This window comes from Oryctolagus cuniculus, chromosome 3 (genome assembly GCF_964237555.1).
Source record: "Oryctolagus cuniculus chromosome 3, mOryCun1.1, whole genome shotgun sequence".
NCBI lineage: Eukaryota > Metazoa > Chordata > Mammalia > Lagomorpha > Leporidae > Oryctolagus > Oryctolagus cuniculus.
The window spans coordinates 108825118-108847799 of NC_091434.1; the positions used below are offsets into that span (position 1 = coordinate 108825118).

At 48.6% G+C, this 22682-nt stretch overlaps 1 long non-coding RNA gene across 1 annotated transcript; it reads left to right on the top strand.

The window, feature by feature from the left end:
• The first annotated feature begins 12347 nt into the window (after window positions 1–12347).
• LOC138849006 (uncharacterized) lies at window positions 12348–15837 on the top strand. Its single transcript, XR_011387312.1, has 3 exons — window positions 12348–12480; window positions 12675–12790; window positions 15670–15837. It is a non-coding gene; the product is annotated as an uncharacterized lncRNA (long non-coding RNA).
• The last annotated feature ends 6845 nt before the right edge of the window (window positions 15838–22682 follow it).

Sequence of the window (22682 nt, forward strand, 5' to 3'; positions counted from 1 at the left end):
TGGAATAGAACCAGGCGTGGGGCACAGGTGAGATCCGCTCACTTTGGCTTTGCAGCAAGCATGTGACTTTGCATCCTGGCCCTGCCACTTCCCAGCAGTGTGTCCTGGGTAAGTTGCGTCTATGTCAGAATGCTTTGACTGAGGGTGGGTGCTGTGGAGCAGCCATTTGCAATGCTGGCATCCCGTATGAGAGCTGGCTGGAATCCTGGCTGCTCTGCTTCCTATTCGGTCCCTGCTAATGTGCCTGGGAAAGCAACAGAAGGCGATTCAAGTACTTGGTCCTCTGCCACCCATGTGAGAGACCCGGACGGATTTCTTGGCTTTTGACTTTTGTCCGGACCTGCCCCAGCTGTTGTGACTATTAGGGGAAATGAACCAGTAGATGGAAAATTCTCTCTCTCCCAAATAAATGAATTATCTATCTGTCTGTTTATCTATTTTAATCTTAGATACTTTGGTGGCGTACATTGTGTACAGGAGGTTAAACACACAGGCGTCTGATCCAGCTTCTGATCCAGCTCCCTGCTAATGTGCCTGGGAAAGCAGCAGGAGTTGGCCTAAGTCCTTGGGCCCCTGCACCCACATGGGAGACCCAGATGGAATCTCAGGCTCCTGCTTGGCCCAGTTCCAGCCGTTGTGGTCATTTGGAGAGTAAACCAGCATATGGAAGATTCCTCTCTCTCTCTCTCTCTCTCTCTCTCTCTCTCTTCCCCTCCCTCTGTAACTCTACCTTTTAAATCGATCAATCAATCAATCAATCTTCAAAACAGATGCATTGGGTTTCATGTAATAGGATCCTTGAGTAGCCTGGCTTCATTCCTAAGGACATTCAAGAATGCTTTGCTTAGGATGAAGCCCAGCAGTTCCAGGTGTTTCTGTGGCTCATTGAAACCATTAAGGTCTGAATCTTTCCCCTCCTTTTTTCCATCTTTAGGCACACCCCATCCCTCACCACCATTCATGATTGCTTGTGCCCCTGCCACCCATGTGGGAGAGCAGGATGGAGTTCCTGACTCCTGCCTTTGGCCTCACCCAGTTCTGTCTGCTGGGGAGTGAACCAGCAGATGAAAGACTTCTCTTTCTCAATTTCTCCCCCCTCTCCTGTAACTCTGCCTTTCAAATAAATAAAATAATTCTAAAAAAAAAAAAACAAATAACAATAACAACAACAACAAAACACCATCCAGGAAAGAGAGGATACTTGCTTAGACAAGGGCTGTGAGGAAAAAAAAATTCAGAGTAGGGATACGTAGACTATCCCTGACTAATGATGGTTTGACATTTTTTTTTCAGTTTTACAATAGTTTGAAGCTGATAGGCATTCAGTAGAAACCTTATTTCGAACTTTGAGTGTTAGTCTTTGCCTGGGCTAGCCGTGTGTGGTAGGATGCTGTCATGGTGCTCACGGCAGCAGCCAGTGCAGCTCCCAGCCAGCCTTGAGATTGCCAAGGTGAGCAAGCAGGAATGCAGTGCACTATGTGGCTGAGCTATGAGGGTCAGCAGGTCAGGCGTCTCCAGTGCATTTCCGATTTACGGTATTTCAGATTTATGCTGGCTTCATCAAGGCATAATGCCACTGCAAGTTGAGAAGCATATGTTTTGTGATGGTTCTGCCCAGGGGATATACTGATGTGGTGGGCATACACGTGTGCAGGGGCAGTTCCAGGAGGACATGGGGTTTTTACATAGTGCCAAGGACTGCAATGGGAGAACCTGTGCGAGGTTACAATTTTACTGTGGCTAAAATGCGAGGAAGGCAATGTGAGGTTTTCAGACATTCTCTTTTTAAAAATTTTTTATAAAAAATTAATTTTATTTATTTGAAAGAAAGAGTGACAGAGAGAAAAGGAGAGACAGAGAGAGACAGAGATCTTCCATCTGTTGGTTCACTCCCCAAATGGCTGCAACGGCAGGAACTTGGCCAGGCTAAAGCTAGAAGCCTGGGACTCCATCTAGGTCTCCTACGTGGTGGCAGAGTGTCATGAGTGCCCACTATCACGCAGCTCTACAGTGCTTAAGGGCGACGTGTCGAAGTACAGGAAAGAAAGAACACATGGACACAAGACTGTCTTTCCAATGAAAAGTTTTTATTGTTCACACCAATTCACACTATGACTTCACTACTGCATACCAATCTATGTAGTGATATTCATTAATCCACAGATCTTAACATATACCTAGCATCAAAGCAGTCTCAAAGGCAATCCAACTATAATAACATAAGTACAGCCAAGCATATAGCATTATTCTTAATCATAGGATCGAGGCACATTCCTTCATATTACACATGGCTAATATTATAAATGCTGCATTCTCAAGGTTTGTATCACGGTCACGAAAAGTCAAAGTCCAAAGTCCAGAGTCCGAAGTCTCCATTACCACTCGGAGAGAGAGGACTCTCAGAACAGTCACTTACAGGCAGGAAGTTGTGGGATGACTTTCAGCCTGGGCAGTAGGCTCCAAGTTCCCAGGTGGACAGCCAGGTGCTGAGCTGGAGAGGTGCCCTGCTGAAAGGTCTGGTCCAGCTCTGTCGGGTCTGGCAGCAGGCTGATGAGAGGTGTCGAGGCGTCGGCTCTGATGGAGTTTGGTCCTGTAGTCATCTTGTGCCGCTACAGAGCAGCGAGCTGGTTTTTCAGCTCCAGGTATGTGGCGATCCAGAGGTTCACATGTACTGGGTACTGGGCCATGACCCCAAGAGGATGGAGAGCAGTGAAAAGAGCTCTCCTTTTATCCTTGCCACTCCAGGGGAAAGGCCCCTGGTGGGGGTCTGGTGTCATCAGTCGGGTTCTTTCCCTGAATCTCCCGGGTGCCACCAATCCGCTGTCTAGGACAGGGCGTATCAGCTGTGTCCCTCGGGTGCTGCCAATCACTGTGCTGTATCGAGGGGACTTGAGGTTACCGTCCTTAGCACACACATTATCAGACTGTCCAGAGGCGTCTGTTTAGTCTAATGAGGAGATGTTTTTCTTGGCAGACACTAAACTTGGCATAAGTGATGTCATCAGTTCCTAGCTTAGCATAAGTAACTCCATTCTTAATTTAGTTTACTTGTGGTTAGCAGTGCTTTGTAACTTATTTGGGACTACCATGAATTTCTCCACGGTCCACCTAATATTGGTTGTTGGGTAAGCGGTGATCCGTGACTCATCTTTGGGGCTCCTGTCGGATTCCCCACACAGAGGTCCAAGCACTTGGCCATCCTCTGCTGCTTTCCCAGGTACATTAGCAGGGAGCTGGACTGCAAGCAGAGCAGCCAGGACTGAAAATGGTGCTCCAAAATGGGATGCTGGCATTGCAGGCAGCAGCTTAGCCCTCTGTGCCATTCTTGTTGTCTTCAAACTTTTTGTAGAGGTTTAGGAATGATTGATGCCACTTATGTGGGCACTATGAAAAGTTCATAGAAAATTGTATTTCAGAAAGTGGTGCTGTGGCATGGCCAGTAAAGTTGCCACCTGCAGTGCCGGCATCCCATATGGGCGCCAGTTCAAGGCCCAGCTGCTCCTCTTCCGATCCAGCTCTCTGCTATGGCCTGGGAAAGCAGTAGAAGATGGCTCAAGTCCTTGGGCCCCTGCACCCGTGTGGGAGACCCAGAAGAAGCTCCTGGCTCCTGGCTCCTGGCTCCTGGCTTTGGATCAGCTCAGCTCTGGCCGTTGTGATCATTTGGAGAATGAACCAGTGGAATGGAAGACCTCTCTCTCTGTCTCTCTCTCTGTAACTCTGTCTTTCAAATAAATAAAATAAATCTTTAAAAAAAAAGAAAATTGTATTTCAAAGATTATTTTGGTGCAAAAGATTTTGAAACCCATGTGGGGCCAGCGCTGTGGTGCAGCAGGTTAACACCCTGGCCTGAAGTGCCGGCATCCCGTAATGGGCGCTGGTTCGAGACCTGGCTGCTCCTCTTCCCATCCAGCTCTCTGCTATGGCCTGAGAAAACAGTAGAGGATGGCCCAAGTCCTTGGGCCCCAGCACCCAAGTGGGAGACCCGGAGGAAGCTCCTGGCTCCTGGCTTCAGATCGGTGCAGCTCTGGCCGTTGAGGCCAGTTGGGGAGTGAACCAGCGGATGGAAGATCTCCCTCTCTCTCTCTCTCTCTCTCTCTCTCTGCCTCTCCTCTCTCTGTGTAACTCTGACTTTCGAATAAATGAGTAAATCTTAAAAAAAAAGGACCTCTCTCTCTGTCAAAAAAAAAAGAGAAACCCATGCGTATTTTTTTCATAATATACATTTTCCATGATCTTTTTGAAAATCTCTAGTAAAATAATGTGCAATGCCTAAATCCAAAGAGAATTAAGCCGTCTAGAGATTTCCATTTCCAAGTTAGCTTCCTACAAATTTCTAAGGATTCTGTTACCTCATGCTGACATCTGATCAATCCAAAGGTCACATTAACATTTAAAAACAGTCTCTGCTTGGCAAAGTCAACATGTCCTGTCTTTAACTCACTCCATTTAGCAGAAACAGAAGATGGAAAAGCAAACCATCAACACCTTTCTGAGGACTCTGGAGGCTTCTGGGAAATGTCTTTAAAAGATGTGACCCCTGTTGTTCACAAGGTGATAATTTTTAAAAATGTTTTTAAAAGATTTATTTGTCTATTTGAAAGGCGGAGCGATGGGGAGCAGAGGGAGAGATGGTCCATCTGTTGGTTTCTCCCCAACTGTCTACAGCAGCCAGGTCTGGGCCAGCCCAAGGCCAGGGGCCAGGAACTCTGCCTGAGACTCCCCTGTGGGTGACAGGGACTCAAGTACTCGAGCCATCACCTACTTCCTCCCAGGATGCAGGTTAGCAGGAAGCTGGGTCAGAAGCACACAAGTAGCCAGAACTTGAAATGGGTACCAGAACATCTGCCCCAATAGTTTATTCTAGTTTAGGAGATACCAAGGCAGGGTCTTACATGCAATTCAGGGAGATGGGTTTTGCTTAAAAAAAAAAAAAGAAAAAAAAAAAAGTCCATGGAGGAGCAGGTGTTTGCCACAGTGGTTTACGCTGTCACTTGGGATGCCCGCATCCCGTATTGGAGTGCCTGGTTCGAGTCTTGACTACTACACTTCTGATCCAGCTTCCTGCTAATGCACATCCTATAGGCAACAGATGATGGTTTAAGTACTTTAGTCCCTACTACCTATGTGGGAGACTCAGATGGAGCCCTGGGCTCCAGGCCATGGCCTGGCCCAGCTTTGGTTGTTAGGAGTATCTGGGAAAGTGAATCCATGGGTGGAAGATCTCTCTGTCTCTCTTTTTGCATTTCAAATAAAATGAAAATAAATTCTAAAAAATGTTTAAGAATACTCATGGAAGATGGAATGATAAGATTTTATTTCAATGTGAAAATAATTTTGGAACCCAAGCATGGTTTTTTTTAAAATATAATATGCATTTCCATGAACTTTTTGGAGGCTCCCTTGTGTAGATCAGAGAAAAGGCTCTAGGGATCCCTAATGATCACTTACATCAGTGGTTCTTTGCCTTGGCTGCACTCTGGAATCACCTGGGCATGTTCCCATGCTACCACCCAGAGGTTCTGACAGAATTGATCTGGAGTGTGGCCAGGGCATCACCAATTTTTTTTTTTTTTTTTTTTTTTTTTTTTTTTTTTTTTTTTTTTTTTACAGGCAGAGTGGACAGTGAGAGAGAGAGACAGAGAGAAAGGTCTTCCTTTGCCGTTGGTTCACCCTCCAATGGCCGCTGTGGCTGGCGCGCTGTGGCCGGCGCACCGCGCTGATCCGATGGCAGGAGCCAGGAGCCAGGTGCTTTTCCTGGTCTCCCATGGGGTGCAGGGCCCAAGCACCTGGGCCATCCTCCACTGCACTCCCTGGCCACAGCAGAGAGCTGGCCTGGAAGAGGGGCAACTGGGACAGAATCCGGCGCCCCAACCGGGACTAGAACCCGGTGTGCCGGCGCCGCTAGGCAGAGGATTAGCCTAGTGAGCCGCGGCGCCGGCCCACCAATTTTTAAATACTTCCCCGGTGACGCTAATGTGCCACCAAGAAGTGTTGGTCTTGCTGACGTTATTCTACTTTCCCTATACAAATAAGCTAATTGCTAGTTATGGGGTACAGAGATTCAAAGAAGTTCACAAATCTCCTATCAATGATCTTAGAAGGGGCAGATATGGTCAGAGAGAAAAGAAAGAAAGACCAGTTTAGAGGGGTTGTTGGGAATATGTGTGAATTCAGTTAATTCCACAAGATTTCTGTGGTTATTTGAGGATTGGTGATTAGGTCACTTCAGAAGGTTCCCACGTGGATGGGTCTGGCTTGGGAAATCCAGACACCATCACTGTCCAAGCTTTCCCCTCCCAAGCAGTGCTCTCTGTCCTGGGAGCAGAGCTCACCATTCTGGAGAAGGGGAATTAAGAGTGGAAGAACAGAGCACACAGAGCAAGCTGGACATTCCCCTTAGGAAGGACTTTTGATCTGGATTTTCTCAGGACCAAGGGACAATGAATGGGAACAGGACAGCTATGCAGTTGACCTTCAAGATGGACATGAGTTTACAGAGATCCATGAACAAAACTCATGGATTGTTTTAAATTCCGAATGCCTGTAGCAGATTAGTTTACAAGCTTTGCTGTGTTTCTGAATCTCCCCAGGGAATTTTTTTTTTTTAAAGCAGATTGAGGTGACAACCCCTTGAAATTCTGATCCAGTAGCTGTACTTTTCAAAGCACCACCGCCCACCAATGCATACACGTCTGCACCCATCCATCCACACATATGCCAGAGCTCTCAGCCCCCTGGGTGACAGGGAACCCTCAGAATTTAACCACAATGCCTGTTCTCTACAGAGAAAAATACAACCACACCACCACTACATGTAGTTCCCCTCTAGGTGCTTAATCCATCAGCGAGTCCTTTCAGTGCCAGCACAGTGTACCCAAGGCTCCACCATTTGTTGGTTTATTCCACCATCACCTTCACCTGAGATCATTACAACAGCTCCCTTCACTTACTAGTTACCCCAAGTTTTCTGAATGTTTTTATTGAGGTATATGTTTCTTCAATGAATTTCACCCACTGTAAGCATACAATTCAATTGTTTTTTGTAAATTTATAGTGTTGTACAGCTTTTTCCACAATCTAGTTTGGAAACATTTCCATGTCTGCAAACAGGGATGTCACCAGTTTGCAGACAACTATTAAGTCTGTTTTCTGTCTCCATAGACTTGCCATTTCTGGAAATTTCCCATACATTGATTCAAACTATATGTGATTGCTTATGTCTGATTTCCTTCACTTGGCAAAATGTTTGAGATTTGTGCACATTGCAGCATTGATCAGTACTCACTTCCTTCTTACTGCTCGAGGGCATCCTATTGGGTGGAGACCTTGCACTTGGATTTCTCATTAGTGGTGAGCATTTTGATCATTTCCAGTTTGCGGCTGTCGTGAGTAAGTCTACTGTGAATATCTGCATGCTTATCTTTTTGTGGACATCTATTTTTCATTTTTTTGGGCAAATAGCAGTAGAATTGCTAGGTTGTGTGATAAGTACATGCTTAACTTCTGAAAGACTTCTAAAATTTTCCACAATGGCTGTACTAGTTGATATTCCTCTGTCAGTATTTAGGGCTCTAGTTTCTCAACATCCTTGCCAACCTTTGATATTGTCAGTTGTTTTGATTGTTCTACTAGGTAATTGGTAATGTCCCATTTGGATTTTTATTTAAGATTTATTTATTTGAAAAGTGAAGCAACAGAGAGGGAGAGACAGAGCCACACATGTGTGCATGCATGTGCACACACACACATGCACATGGAGGGGGAGGGAAGGAGAGAAGGAGGGAGGGAGGGAGAGAGAGAGAGAGAGAGAGAGAGAGAGAGGTAGGTTCACTCTCCAAATGGCCTCAGCAGCAAGATCTGGACCAGGCTGAAGCCAAGACTCAGGAACTTCATCCTGGTCTCCCACATGGTTAGCAGGTGCATTAGCGGGGAGCTGGATTAGAAGGAGCACAGCCAGGACTTGAACTAGCACCCTGTTATGGGATGCCAGCATTGTAAGTGGTACCTTAACATTCTGTGCCATAACCCTGGCCCCTCATTTTGGTTTTAACTGGCATTTCTCCAGCAATTAATGATGTGAAGCATCTTTTCGTATGTCCTTTAGCTATTTGAATATACTTGGTGAAATGGCCATTCAAATTCTTTGCTTATAGAAAAAATCAGATTTCTAACTTTTTGTGAATATATTGGTTCTAGTAGTTTGAGTTTTTTGTTTTTGTTTAGATAGATTCCTCAGGCTTTTCTACTTACAAAATCATATAACCCATAAATAAAAACAGTGTAACTTCTTCCTTTCCAATCTGGAAGTGTTTGATTTCTTTATGTTGTCTTTTGCAGTGGCACTGCTAGTCCAGTGTTGGATAGGAGTGGTGAGAGGGGCCAGCCTTGCCTTGTTCCTGATCTCTGAGGGGGAATAACCAGTGTTTCCTAAGAAGTGTGAGGTGAGCTGTAGATTTTTCCTTAGATGCCCTCTATCAGACTGAGGATGTCTCCTTTTTCTATGGGGTTCAGAGATCTTATCATGAAGGGTGTTGGATTTTTTTCAAATGCTTCTTTTAAAAAATAAAGTGTTTGACGTTAAATATGTTTGGAATTGGAATCAAACTGAAGGCGCAGCTAGAACATCAGAGGAAACATCACTCATTTCTTCAGCCTGAAGCAATGGGAAACCCAGGCTCTGCAGTCCTGAGCTAAGGGGGATCCGGTGAAGCCACTGTTTCCTCTGCTGTGTGGCCATAGTGACTTTCACTTTGTTTTTAAGAAGTTGTGAGAAAATTGCAATTGCACATGCCATAAAATGTACCATTTTAAATGTGAAGCTCAGTAAGTCTTTTTTTTAAGATTTATTTATTTATTTGAAATTCAGAGTTACACAGATAGAGGAGAGGCAGAGAGAGAGAGAGAGAGAGAGAGAAAGAGAGAGAGAGAGAGAGAGAGAGAGAGAAAGGTCTTCCATCCACTGGTTCACTCCCCAATTGGCTGCAGCTGCTGGAGCTGCTCTGATCTGAAGCCAGGAGCCAGGAGTTTCTTCTGGGTCTCCCACATGGGTGCAGGGGCCCAAGGACTTGGGCCATCTTCTACTGCTTTCCCAGGCCATAGCAGAGAGATGGATTGGAAGAGGAGCAGCCAAGTCTTGAACCAGCGCCTATATGGGATGCCGGCACTTCAGGCCAAGGCTTTACCCTCTATACCACAGCACCGGCCCCTCTTAATAAGTCTTAAATACAAAGATGCTTGGAAAAGTTCAAAATGAATTAAAAGATAAGCTTCTTTTGTTACAAATGACTTTCGAAAGCCATGCATAGCTTTTTCATAATATTCATTTTCATGAAATTTGTGATGTACCCTTGTACATTCACATCATTGTGTTACCATCACCACTAACCATCTCCAGAACTCTTTTTTAAAAGTTTGATTGATTGAATTAATTTATTTGAAATGGGAGGGGTGCATAGCTCTTATCCATCAATTCATTCCTCAAATGCCTGCAGCAGCTAGGGCTGGCCAGGCCAAGGTCAGGATCCAGGAACTCATCCAGGTCTTTCATATGGGTGGCAGAGATCCAAGTACTTGAGCTACCATCTGCTGCCTCCTGGGGTCCACACTGGCAAGAAGCTGAAGCTGGAATAGAACCCAGGCACTGCAATGTGGGACGCAGTCCTCTGCATCGGCATCTTAACTGCTAGGCCAGATGTTTGTCCCTCCTTCCTTTTCAGGCCTGAATAGTATTCCTTTGTAGGTACAGACCACATTTTGTTTACCCATTCATTTATCCAAGGACACTTGGTTTACTTTGAACTTGGATGCCTGGAGTGTAGAAATGTGTACTCAAGTCCCTAGTTTGGATACACACTAAGATGCAGAATTACTGAATCGTGGTCATCCTGTTTTTAAGTTTTGGAAGAACTACTGCACTGTTTTCCATAGCAGCCATCCCATTTTATGTTGCATTTTTCTCATCTGTTGAAGTGAACATGTAGGGCTGTCCTCTGTGGTGTTAGTAAGATGTGGTATGTGTGGTACGTGTGCTGATTTTCAGATGTTGGGTCAGCCTCGCATTCCTGGGGTCACTCCCTCTAGGTCATGGTGCACAATTCTTTTTACACAGTGCTGCATTCAGGCTGCTAACAGTTTGTCAGGGATATTTGCAACTGTTTTCATGAGACTAATTAGTCTTCAGTTTTCTTGTGATGCCCTCCTGGCTTTGTTGTTAGTGTAGGGAAAAGGGGAGCAGAACAGAGAGGAGACAGGATCCGAACTCACAGCCAAGATGAATTTATTCAAGAAGAAAAACAGATTTGCAGAGGTGGTGAACTGCCAGTGTGCACACAGACTGAACATATGGCAGAGGGCCCAGTCCTCCAGAGGGCTGGGTCTTACATAGCTCAGGGTGGGCTAAGGATCCACAGGAGGGACTGGTAGGTGGAGGTGAGTTTCTTCTTACAGGTTTTCCAGGTTTTTCCACAGGCTTTCAAACCTGGGAAGGAATGCAGAGGGTGGGGTGGGGAAGAGTACAGGGTGTGAGACTGAACTGGCCCCTTGAAAGGAGCCCACTGGGGAATTTGATTGACTTCCAGGTAGGGAACTAAGATGGGTGAGGCTGACGTCCTTGTTCCGTCAATCCTGGCTCTGAGTAGAGACAGGGAGGTGGGGCACCAGTTTCTGGCTACTTCCTGCTGATACGGGGGGTTGACGTGGGGCCAGGTATCTGTACTCTGGATCAGTTGATTTGAAGAAGTGCAGTCTTGTGCTGTTCCTGCATGATGGCTTGGGATATAGCAGCCATTCGTTCCTGTAAGAACTTTTGAAATATGTTAATTACACATGGTAAGAGTAGGAGCACTGTGATTACGAGGATAAAAGGAGATATTAGAGGAGTGTAGGACAAAGGGGAAACAGGAAGCCAAGTCCCTGAACAGTTAGTGGGAAGACAGCTGTACACCTGGTTGCCACAGAGAAAGAACGTTCCTGTTTTGTTTAGTGTGTACGTGCTGGCCAGGAGCTGTGGGGTGGAGTTAGTCTGGCCTGCTTCTGGGCCCAGATTCCCTCAGTTAGGATGATATGAACTTTGTATAATGAATTGGCAAGTGTTTCCCATCTTCAGTATTCTGAAAGATATGTAGGGTGATGTTACTGCTTCTTTAAATATTGCATGGAATTACCAGAACTTGCAGAAGCCTATTTCAGATTATATCTCTTTTTAGCTTAGACTCCTTCTATTGCTTCCTGTCCCGTTCAGATTAAGATCCAAGCTCCTTATAAAACTGCATGGTCTCTCTGTCCGCTGTTCCAGACTCACCTCTCCCCTGTCCACAACCCTCTCCACTGTACCCAGCCACACTGGCCTTTGGTGTGTCGCTCAGACATAGTGAGCTTGCTCCCACATGCCCAGCATGCTTCCGTGTTGGGGCCTTTGCACTGGTCATTTCCCAAGATCATTTTCCAAGATCGTGTCCATCTCGACCTGAACCTCACCTCCTCAAAGAGGCCTTTCTACAGGGGAGGCCAGGCTGACGGATCTACTCTGTCACTCTCTATCCCATCACCCTATTTTAATTCTATGCATAACACTTCCTGGAGTGTTTCTTGCTTATTCATTTAATATCTCTCCTTCTATGAAGATCCTTGCTGCTTCTTCCTAGCAGGTGCCTTCTGTGGTTTCTGTACTGGGATTTTCCTTATTCCAGGAGCGGTGCTGCCATATAGGGCATGATCAATACATATTGGTTGAGCAAATGAACAATGATAATAGCTACTCTTAGGAAGTAGGCATTGATTGAAAGGCACTGATGGAAGCACCAGGTAGTGATTCAAGTGATTGCAAATGCCTTGTAATGCAGTTCTCTAAAGCAGCCCTAAAGGGAGGTAGTATTTTCTCCTGTTTACCAAGAAGGCAATGAGGCTTAGAGAAGCTGAGTATCCAGTTAACAGTCACACAGCTGCTGAGGGCAGAGGCGGGCGGCCCCAGGGTGATCTGATGTCAGAGTCGCAGGCTCACCTGCTGCTTGTCATGCGTCCTTGCTGTTAGCTTACAGGCAGGGAAAGCTGACCCATGAAATTAAAGGCGGTGACCTCCATCTGACAGATCTCTGTGCAAGGCCAGGGTGAGGCCCCTCAGTTCTGAGCAGTGACCCGCGCGGGCTCGAGGAGCTGCTGCCAAGCGAAGGCCCTGCATGCTGGCACTGCCTTGATGAATCGCCCCTGTCTTCAGAGGCGGCTTTCACATCCTCTTTCTGAACGCGGATTGTCTTCCTTAATCACAGTGGACTTCCTCTTTTACGTAATGCAAATGCCTTCTCCTGTTCTTGAGTGAAGCAGCATCTTCACGACCTCCAGACAAGCACTGGCTTCCTTAGACGCCCCCACCGCAGACGCGGATACTTAACCCAGGGCCACTCAAGTCCTCCTGCTTCAACCACCGCACCAAGAACGTCCCACATCTCACATCATCCTTGCAACAAGCCCTAGGATGGAGCTCTGGTTATTAGCCCATTTTTTTGGATCAGAACCCTGAGGCTCAAAGGGATCAAATTATGCACCCCAGATCACATGAGTAGTCCACACTGCGGCTGGCACGGGCTGCGGCTCTAGACTCCCGCAGCCAATGCATGCTTGTGTTGTCTCCGGCCAAGAATCATGCACTATGTGATGCTTACTATGCTTCTGTCCCACAGGGAGAACATCAGGATGGTGATGACAATGGCTCCCAGAACTGGATATCCATTCTCACAGTAGCCCTGCCTATGGGCCTCACCTAGATCCTCTTCAGTGCACCAGGCACCCAGCTGCCGTGAGTATTGGCTATGCATAGCTGCTTCCTTCTGCTGAGCTCTCAGCTGATAGGTGCCTACAAATAACTGCTTTTCCTCTGGGGGTGGCCCCAGGCAAAGAGTGACAGATACGGGGTGCAAGAGGTTCCTTCTCTCTAGACCTGATAACCACCCCCCTCTGTGGTCTCTGAGCTATGGGGCTCCCATGGGATCACGCTGGGGTTAGAATTCTGTTGAACCTAGATTTTTCTTGGCTTCTCCCTCTGTTCTGTCCTGCTTGTCTCATGCCCCTTCTGAGATCACTCATGCTACGAATTTTGCAGTGGGTGGGAGAACGTGGAGCTGGAGGTGGCTGGAGGTGCACCCTTGTAGGTGCTGCATCTCACCACTGGAGGTGTGGCATGGCTCTGGGCTTTCTGGCCATGTAGGAGTATTCTTCTTCAGCTTCCCTCTTGGAAGCTGCGGCCTCCCAAGAACAAGATGAGCCACTTCCCAGGTCACACACCTCTGGGCTCACTGGTTCTTATCTTCATTCTTCCCCTGACTTCTGTCTCACGGTCTTCCATCTCTCACTGTGGACTACAGCCATTGGGCACTCACAGACCAAGCTGGTGGTAGAGGTACTATGGCGTTTTGGCTGTTGAACATGAGTTTCCTCCTATTCCTTCTATTAATAGCACATACTGTCCCTACCCACCCACCCACAGTAGCCACATGGGGGCACATGACCCAGGCTGGACCAGGGCACTATCCCCTGCTGATTACAGAGCTTAGCTTAGAAAAGCACACATTGCTGCCTCGAAGCAGGACCCTGGCAGACTTGGGCCAGTCTAGCTCTTCCTTTTCTTGCTCGCAGTTCTTGGGCGGGTACTACTGAGAGTGCAACAACCCATGAGGAGCTGGAAATGTCCTCGTACCCCCTCACAGGATGTTCTGTAATGCCGGTGCTCAGTCATCTGTGAGTGGCACCATGGGCAGAGTGCTTTCAGGGTCCCCAGGTTCAGTGAGATGTGAGGCATGCGCATTCAGGACTCCACCTCACCCTCCCCCAAACCGCCCTGCCCCTGGGCAGCTTTCCTGAGCTGGCCTCTAGGCTTCTGCAGATTCTTGCTGCCTACCCATGTGTAATCATGCTGCCGTGTCTGAGTTTTGTAGGTGTTCCATCTCTCTGGGCTAGACCCAAGCACGCACGTTGCAGAAACTGGGGCTCCGTGTGCTCCTCGCAGCTGTCCTAATGGTCATGGGGCTGCAGCTGCAGCTGAGTCTGCTTTGAACCCCTGACAGAGTGAGGTGTCCTTGTACACGTGATCAAGCCAGGACAATCACAGCCTTTCTTTGGAGGGTTGTGTTTTGTAGAAACTAGGGGAGAAAGGCAGCCTCCTGCCTCTCAGGTGCTGGAAGGATTTGAACCTGGGGCCAGCAGTGGCCATCCTTCCTGCACCTGGAGGAAGGCTTTCTGAGGTGATGGTGAGTGAACCAACATCCAGAGAGCACCAGCTCCTAGAGGTGGGGCAGAGAGCCGCTGTCACCTCCACACGGGTGTAGTCCTGGGTCCATCGCCCCGTCTTTCCCACCTCCTCAAGCCTCCAGTGAGTTTCTGTCTGCTGCACCTCACAGCACTAAGCACAACTGCATGCCAAGGTGGAGGAAGTCCAGGGGACCGGCCACAGCCCCCAGAGGGAGAGCAGCAGTGCAGACATCAGAAAGTGAGAATGAGGGCCAGAAATCAGGTCTCCTGGCTTGGAGGGGGAGAATTACCAGGTCTCACACCTGGGAAAAAACTGACCAGGCTGTGAATGAGCCCGAAAGCAATCCAGAGCTTAAGGATCTGAGCCAGCCAGAAAACCTTGGTCAGAGGGGATCTTCAGAGGGCCTTCTGTCCTGCTCTGATTTTCCTCACCTTGTCTCATTTCCCCAGAGGAAAGAGTGATCAGCTCAGGGTAAGGCTGGAAGCTTATTTTGTTTTGTTATTTAAGATTTATTTGTGCCGGCGCCGCGGCTCACTAGGCTAATCCTCCGCCTTGCAGCGCCGGCACACCGGGTTCTAGTCCCAGTCGGGGCGCTGGATTCTGTCCCGGTTGCCCCTCTTCCAGGCCAGCTCTCTGCTGTGACCAGGGAGTGCAGTGGAGGATGGCCCAAGTCCTTGGGCCCTGTACCCCATGGGAGACCAGGAGAAGCACCTGGCTCCTGCCATCGGATTGGCGCGGTGTGCCGGCCGCGGCGGCCATTGGAGGGTGAACCAACGGCAAAGGAAGACCTTTCTCTCTGTCTCTCTCTCTCACTGTCCACTCTGCCAGTCAAAAAAAAAAAAAAAAAGAGAGAGAGATTTATTTGTTTATTTGAAAGAGCATCAGAGAGAGAGAGAGAGAGAGAGAGAGAGAGAGAGAATCTTCCATTTGGTGCACTCCTCAAATGGCTGCAACAGCCAGGGCTGGACCAGGCTGAAGCCAGGAGCCAGGAACTCCATCCGGGTCTCCCACATGGATGGCAGGTGCTCAACCTCTTGGGCTGTCACCACATGCTGGTGTTGTGTGTGGAGGTTTAACTCCTGGCACCACAATGCAGGCCCCTGGAAGTTCTGAGCAAGGGGTTGGTGATGATGGGAGATTTGGCTACAGTGCTGGCCTGGGCGGAGGCCAGGTGTTTCTCTGCATCTAAGGTGCTCACGTCTCTCCCTGCATTAAAGTCTCTTCTCAGAAGAGGCTCTGTTATCAGTCAACAACACTTCATGTGGATTTGAGATAGTGGATACTCTTATCCAGCAGAATTTGTAAGCTAGGTCTTTATTTGCGGTGGTGGTGGAGGCATTCTGGCACAGCAGATTAAGCTGCCACTTGGGACACCTGCCTCCTGTATGGAAGTGACTTTCTAATTTCTGGTTCCTCTGCTTCCCATCCAGTTTGCTGCTAATGCACCTAGGAGGCATGTGTTAATGTCCAAATACTTGGGCTCCTGCCACCCAGAACCAGTTCCTGGCTCCTGGCTTCAGCCTGGCCCAGCCCTGGCTGTTGTGGGCATTTGGAGAGTGAATCAGCAGATGGAAGATTTCTCTTTCTCTCCCGTTATCTCTGCCATTCTGCCTTTCAAATAAATAAATAAATAATATTTTTGAAAAATGATCTTTATTTGGGGAACAAAAATGACTGTTTACTGTTAAAAGATTTGAAGGAGTAGCTTGGTCCATTTGGATGACCATCCCAAATTAACATAGCCTGGGTGGCTTGTGAACAATAGAGATTTCTTTCTCACAGTTCTGAAGGTTGGCAAGCCCAAGGTCAAGGTGTGTGCAGATTCAGATTCTGGTGAGGGCTTGCCTGCTTCCCTAGATGTCCATGTCCTCACTGTAACCTCCGATAGTGGAGCAGAGAGGAGCTTCTCTCTGGGGTCTCTTCTCTAAAGGCACTAATGGCCGGTGCCACGGCTCACTAGGCTAATCCTCCACCTGCAGCGCCAGCACCTGGGGTTCTAGTCCTGGTTGGGGCACTGGTTCTGTCCCGATTGCTCCTCTTCCAGTCCATCTCTCTGCTGTGGCCCCAGAAGGCAGTGGAAGATGGCCCAAGTGCTTGGGCCGCTGCACCCGCATGGGAGACCAGGAGGAAGCACCTGGCTCCTGGCTTCGGATCGGCGCAGCTGGCCGTAGTGGCCATTTGTGGGGGGTGGGGGCACCAACGGAAGGAAGACCTTTCTCTCTGTCTCTCTCTCTCTCTAACTCTGCCTGTCAAAAAAACAAAAACAAAAACAAAACAAACCTTTCATTTTAAAGGCACTAATACCCTCCTAAAGACCCCATCGTCTCAGAGGTTAGGGGTTCAGCATAGGAATATTTTGGGGGTGGGGGAGGGGCAGAGGCCTTCAGTACATAGTAGGAGGGATTTCTCGGTGAGTGTGGAAAGAAAGGGAGCATCCCAGGTGCATCCGCTCTTGAATGTAAGGACACCCCTGGCCAGAGGCGCTGTGGGGAGTACAAGAGTGTGGTCACAGGTGCCTTCCAGAGGCTTGGATGTGACCAATTCTTGTGGGCTGATTTTACCTCCTGCCTTAGTGTGAGCTGCCCCAGAGGCTACGTCACTCATCGGAGGAGTGATTCGGGACACAGTTATCTCTGCCATTCTGCCTTTCAAATAAATAAATAAATAATATTTTTGAAAAATGATCTTTATTTGGGGAACAAAAATGACTGTTTACTGTTAAAAGATTTGAGTCCGGTGCGTGGAACAGGCCGGGGTGGGAGGGAACCAGGAGCAGGCAGAGAGCTTCCGCAGGAGTAGAGGACCCAGGGGGAGGTAGGCATTCCCACCGTGGCAGGAGCTCTCGGGGAGTGGGAGACGGGGCGGTAGCCCAATCTTGCAGGACCTGGGATGGGCGCTCCCTTCAGTTTTACTCCCTCTCAAATGAGAGGCAGGCCTCAGCTGACAGCCAGGCGGAAGATAAAGTGGAGCAGATGAGTGGCTTTGATCTTTGGCTGCCTGGCTCTGTCCTTGTGGTGTTAACTTCTGCAGGTGTGGCAGGCTGGGCTCCCAGGGACGCAGGTTCTAGTCTCCAGCACCCATGGTTTTTCCCTTAGACCTCATTGGCAAAAAGGTGTTGGAAGGTGCTGTTAAATTAAGGATTGTGGGGCTGGTGCTGTGGCACAGTGGGTTAAAGCCCAGGCCTGCAGCTCCGGCATCCCATATGGGCACTGGTTCAAGTCCCAGCTGCTCCACTTCCGATCCAGCTGCCTGCTAATATGCCTGGGAAAGCATCAGAGAATGGCCCAAGTCCTTTGGCCCCTGCACCCATGTGGGAGACCCCGAAGAATTCCTTGGTTCCTGGCTTTGGATTGGCTCAGCTCCAGCCATTGCAGCCATTTGGGGAGTGAACCATCAGATGAAAGATCTCTCTCTCTCTGTAACTCTGTCTTTCCAATAAATGTAATAAAATAAGGATCCGGAGATGGGAAGACTATCGCAAAGACAGACGCAAAGGTCCTCATCAGACGGAGGCAGCGAATCCGAGTCAAAGGGAAGAAGGTGGTAAGAGCACGGGAGCAGGCAGCAGGAGGTGAGGCGTGCCGGCCGCCTCCAGGTGCTGAGAGGCGAGGCAGTGGCCTTCCTCCAGAGCCTGCAGAAGAAGCCAGCTCTGCGGACACCGTGATTTCACATATGGGCACTCATTTCAGACTTCGCCCCTGGAAGAGTAAGACAGTCAATTCATATTATTTAAGTCTCTGAGCTCGTAGTAATTTTTTATGGAAACTGATACACCTTACTGCGCTTCAAATTCTGCACCTGTAAAATGGGAGCCTGGGTGGAACGTAGGTGAATTCTCTCATGTTAGCACTCCACAGTGAATTTCTTGGCTTTCTTCAGGTCCTAGTGCTGCAGAACAACCTCCCGAATGAGTTAGAGGTGTAGCTGTAGACCCCCCCCAAACTTGGGTCCACTTGCCTGGTGCACAGAAATCCAATCAGACATTGGGGTGGTGAAAGAAAGTAGGTGCTTATTACAAAGTGCAGGGCAAGGAGCCCGGCCCTTAGTGCTTCATTCCTGGGTCCCCATGGGGTTAGGGGAGAAGGTTCTGATAGACTGAAGTTGAGGCTGAGAGGTGTGTGATCAGTTTGTGTCCAAGTTCCCGGTTGGTCAGTGCTCGTGACCTTCCTCTGATTGGTCAGTGGTGCTGTCTCTTTAGGGGATTTTTATGATAGCCAGGTGGGCTTTAGTCTGCTGGTATGAGGGGGTAGGGGGAACAGCAGGAAGGGTTACATACAGGGAGTTACTGTTATATATTAATGTTAGCCATCGCAAAACACACTGGACACTGGAGTAAGGGAGAGGGTTTATTGGGGAAAACCCAGCAGGCTGGAGGGAAGGGGCGGCGAAGGGAAAGAGAGAGAAACTATAAGAGAGAGAGAGAGACAGAGGAGAGAGAAGAGAGATGAGAGGAGGAGAGAAGCCGAGAGACCAAGAGAGCGCAGGAGAGAAGGACCAAGAGAGCACGTGTTCAGGAACAGGCCCTTTTAAAACTTTGCCTGAAGGCGGGCAGGGAAGCGGGAGCAGCGAATCCCATTAGGATGGGGGTGGAGCCTGGCTCAGGTAGCTGGGCCATGTGGCAACCTGGTTAAAACTGCACCAGTTTCCTAACAGTTACTTTCTGCCTCAGACCTGGCATGTCCTTGCCTGGACCTGGGATTCCCCGAAACAAATCCCTCTGGACAATACTGGCCAATGGGGTTTAGCTGTTGGAGAAGCAAATGGCTTCTTGAATCAGGTAGGGTCAGCTATATTATTCCCTCAATTCAGTGAGTTTCTTTTTATCCTAAACCACAGGCAGGACACCTTGGGCTAAGAATGGGAGGCTGGGTCCCAGTGATATCTAGTCTCTGCTTTTAGGGATATTTGGATATGGGTTGCATTTCAATAGGTAGAATACATAAATATCAACGGATGTTTTTAGACACTAGAAAGTCAAGGCAGGATAAAGACTCACAGATAGGCCAAGGTGAACTAGAACCCGGTCACTTGATTTTTCATTTCCATTAGGTGAAGAAGTCATGGAAGACATCTTTCTTGTCAAATTTTGTTTGCATGTAGAACAACTGGAGCTGATTTCAGTGACTCAGAGAGGACCTGGAAGTCAAGGTCATTAGCAACTTGTCTAACAGGCGATGATGAATTAGAACCAATTTTCAAGTTTATAAACAGCTACAAAACCTCACAGTCTCCTGAGGTGGGGATTGCTATTTTCAAATTAAAGTGCTGTCAGGACAGATTCCCCCCGCCCCCCATACACACACAGCGATTAAGGGGCTTTCATCTGAGGATCTTGTGCGTTTCTATCCAATGCATCCCTATCATTTTCCATCCCCACATGAGAAAAAGGGAAGAAAACCTCGTATTAACCTTTCAACATAGCCTCCTTGGAACTTGGGGTTTGACAAGCCTGTGCAGTCCTGAGAAAGACTGAGTTATCTGAAGAAGGGGGGTTGTTCATTTATACCTACTAGGGCAACAAGCATGTTTCTACTTTGGTTTTATTTTTTTAAGATTTATTTATTTTATTTGAAAGTCAGAGTTACACACAGAGAGGAGAGACGGGTGGGGGGGGAGATCTTTCATCTGCTGGTTCACTCCCCAATTGGCCACAATGGCCAGAGCTGTGCCGTTCCAAAGCCAGGAGCCAGGAGCTTCTTCTGGGTCTCCTACGTGGGTGCAGGGGCCCAAGGACTTGGCCATCTTCCACTGCTTTCCCAGGCCATAGCAGAGAGCTGGATGGGACATCGAGCAGCCGGAACTTGAATGGCGCCCATATAGGGTGCCACCACTGCAGGCAGTGGCTTTACCCGCTACACCACAGTGCTGGCCCCATATGTATCCACTTTGTAACTGTGTTAATGTCATAGCAGACCCTGTCCCAGGCACTTGGGATACATCAGTGAATAAACTGGCAAACCAGCTGGTGAGGTGGCCACCCATCCTGAAGACATTTGACAGAGCACAGCCTTAAGGACAGGTCATTTAGGTACTGCAGGATAAAGGTGCAAACTGCCCAGGGACCCACTCCTGGGGAGCAAGGCCCTTTGTTAGCCTGAGTTTCCTTCCCCATTGTATTGTAAAGAGATTTAAATTTTTATGTATATTGCAGTGTGTTTTGAAAGCTTATTTACTTTTATTTATTTGAAAGGCAGAGAGAGAGAAAGAGAGAGAGAGAGAGAGAGAGAACTCATGGGAGCTTGCATTCATTGATTCATTCCCCTCCCAGGGTGTGCATTAGCAGGAAGCTGGATCAGAAGTGGAGGTGTGACCTGAACCCAAGCATTCTGATAGCAGATGCTAATATCCCAAACAGGGGCTTAACTTGCTGTGCCACAACACCCACACCTATTGCAATGTTTTAAAATATTTATTTATTTTAGAGGCAGAGAAGTGGGTGGGGAGGGGGGGGGGAAGGGAAGGGAAGGGAAGGGAAGGGAAGGGAAGGGAAGGGAAGGGAAGGGAAGGGAAGGGAAGGGAAGGGAAGGGAAGGGAAGGGAAGAGGAGGAAGGGCGAAAGAACACCCATCTACTGTTTCACTTCCCAAATAGCCACAATGGCCAGGACAGGGGTGGGCTGAAGCTGAGAGCAGGGAACTCAATCCAGCTCTCCTGTGTGGGTAGCAAGGCCCTTTACTTAAGCCATCACTACTACCACTTAGGGTCTGCATTAGCAGGAGGCTGGAGTCAGGAGCCAGAGCCAGGGCTTGAATCCAGCTGTGCTGATGTGAGATGCAGGAGTCTTCACTCGTGGTATAACTGCATGGCTAAACGCCTGCCCCTATTGCAATGTTCTGACATCTTAAACTTTCCTTACTGAGAAGAGGCCGCCTCTCCTGGGGCTAGCCAATTCTTAGAGAACGCTAAGGGCCTAGCCTAGTTTCATGTGCAAACTCACCAGCCCAGAGTCCTACCTTGTCTTTGGAGAGCATACAACTGGGAGTGAGCAAGCAAGGTGTTCATTCATTCATCCATACATTCAAGGAACTCTGCCACTGATGCAATTCCTATTTGCATACCAGGTGCTATGTTAGGACCCAGGGAAGCTGGGAGAAAAGACCAGCAGTCTGGAGAAGGAGACAGATGGGAAAAGCAATTACAATGCAGTGTGTTTCCTGCATGCTCTGGTGGGAGGAGGGCACATGTCCCAGCCTGGGTGTGGGGAGAGGGTCAGGTAGGGTTTACCAGATCACATCATCACTGATGGAAGGCAATAGCCAGGCAGAGGGCAATCCAGCGGGTAGGACAATGAAGGGTGCAGGTTTGGGGAATCCAGGACAGGACAGTGGCTGGAGGTTGGGGGTGGGGAGTGATATAAAGGAGCAGGGGCCCTCATAGGCCACGTGGACAGCTTTGGGTTTCAGCTGAGGAGCTTGTCAACAACAGGCTAACAAACGAAGAGTTGGTGGATTTGTAGCGGATACAAGAAGGTGACTAAACCTGTACTTGAGCAGTGTTCCTCCAGCTGCACTTGCGGAATGAGGGGCGTGGGGAGAGCAGTACAGGTAGAAGCAGAGGGAGCCAGTAGTGGTTCCTGCTCAATTCAGGGGAGAAAAATGGCAGCTTGACTTGCGGAGGACGCAGTGGGTCTGGGCAGGTGGGTGTCACTTGGCTGCAACCTGGAATCTCCTGAGAAATGTGTTTAAAATGCTGGTGTCTACACCCCACCCTAGATGAGTTAATCAGGATTACCTGAGGTGGGCTTGGGCATGGGGATTTTTTTTAGACACATAATTATACATATTTTTGAGGTGCAATTTGATGGAGTTTTTTTGAAAGAGGTATTTATTTGAAAGGCAGAATAAGAGATAAAGAGAGAGAGAGAGAGAGATCTGCCATCTGCTGCTGTCTTCTCCCCAAATGCCCACAAGGGTCAGCTCTGAACCAAGAGCCAGGAACACCAGCTGATCGTGCAAGTAAGTGACAGGAACCCAAGAACTTAGACCATCCTTCGCTGCCTCCCAGGCACAGTAGCATGAAGCTCAGTTGGAAGCGTAAAATAGCAGAGACAAGAACCAGCACTTCCGGCCGGCACTGCGGCTCACTAGGCTAATCCTCCGCCTTGAGGCGCCGGCACGCCGGGTTCTAGTCCCGGTCGGGGTGCCGGATTCTGTCCCGGTTGCCCCTCTTCCAGGCCAGCTCTCTGCTGTGGCCAGGGAGTGCAGTGGAGGATGGCCCAAGTGCTTGGGCCCTGCACCCCATGGGAGACCAGGAGAAGCACCTGGCTCCTGCCATCGGATCAGCGTGGTGCGCTGGCCGCAGCGCGCCGGCCGTGGCGGCCATTGGAGGGTGAACCAGCGGCAAAGGAAGACCTTTCTCTCTGTCTCTCTCTCACTGTCCACTCTGCCTGTCAAAAATAAAAAATAAAAAGATAAAATTAAAAAAAAAAAAGAACCAGCACTCCA